Below are 1,489 nucleotides of genomic sequence, written 5' to 3' on the forward strand. Positions count from 1 at the left end.
CAGCTTTTCTTCTCAGGTATAATAATGTGCATTTAGTTTAACTCTGTTAATTTACTAGGTTTAGCTTCTTTGATAAACTTGCTTTGGATAAGAATCAGATTGTCAAAAAAAAATTGAAATATAAAATAATTATAGTTTTATTGCAATACCACCAATTACAGTATGTGATTGTGATACATGTTAGATGATGTGCAAAAACATATGAGGATATAATTCCTAGCTTGAATTAACAGCTGCAGAAATTTTCCTTCCTTCCTTCCTTCCTTCCTTCCTTCCTTCCTTCCTTCCTTCCTTCCTTCCTTCCTTCCTTCCTTCCTGCCTTCCTTCCTGCCTTCCTGCCTTCCTGCCTCCCTGCCTTCCTGCCTTCCTGCCTTCCTGCCTCCCTGCCTTCCTGCCTTCCTGCCTTCCTGCCTTCCTTTCCATTCCATTCCATTCCATTCCATTCCATTCCATTCCATTCCATTCCATTCCATTCCATTCCATTCCATTCCATTCCATTCCATTCCATTCCATTCCATTCCATTCCATTCCATTCCATTCCATTCCATTCCATTCCATTGGAATGGGTGCTGTTTGCTATGCCCTTAGCACAACAACAAACGTTGAACTCAATTTCTACCATAGCTTAAACACAGTTCTGGTACTACAGTCCTTGCTCAGATGAGTTTTGCTCTCAAGAGTAACAAAGGTCTGCACGCACAGGCATTTAACATCACATGAAGCACAGAAGTAACACCAGATGAATGCTGAATATATGTCCTTATATCTAGTTTTTTAATAATGATGCAGCTTAAAAAAATGAACTTTTTCACTTTGTCCACACCTTCAGGGTTATTTCTGAAACCCTGACTGCGCACCTAAGTACATGTATCTCTATATCCTGCAGTCACTGCTTCTCATGAGCACCTTAGCCAACACGCACAGCTCCGGTTACAAGAAGTGCGGTGGGAAAAAGCCTCATTTTTCTCTGCAGAAGCAGTGGGAAGCTCAGACACCAGGTTTCCTCCTTTCATCACATCCTGGTGCATCAGCACAAGTCTGTAGTCAGCCCTTAAGATTCTTTATTTTGTATTATGCTTTGCAAAGCAGCACAAGGTGTATTGCCTGGCACGGCGCTGCCGGCCTGGCAATGCCAGCCTTTGTGCACCTTGTGCCTTTTGGTAAAAGTCCACGTCCTTCAAAACACTGTAGAGGCCCAAAGGAGAGAGACTTTAGGTGCTTTGCACAGTTTTTCAGGTAAGATCTGAGCCTGCTTTAGGAGTCTGTGCCACCGCTGGTTTTCAGACTGTTGGTTTTTGTTTGTTTGTTTGTTTGTTGTTCGCATTTGCTGATTTTTCCTCTCTCCCTCCCCGGTGCCGGTGGCCGGGCCCTGAGCCCGACCCCTGCCTTCCCCGGGGGTCCAAGGCCGAGGAAGCCGCGGCCCCGCACGGGGCAGCTCCCCCGCAGCTCCCGGGGGCGGCGGCCGCCAGGGCCCGGGGCGAGCGCAGCG

Source organism: Chaetura pelagica, unplaced genomic scaffold (assembly GCF_000747805.2).
Source record: "Chaetura pelagica isolate M959 unplaced genomic scaffold, ChaPel_1.0 scaffold117, whole genome shotgun sequence".
Taxonomy (NCBI): domain Eukaryota; kingdom Metazoa; phylum Chordata; class Aves; order Apodiformes; family Apodidae; genus Chaetura; species Chaetura pelagica.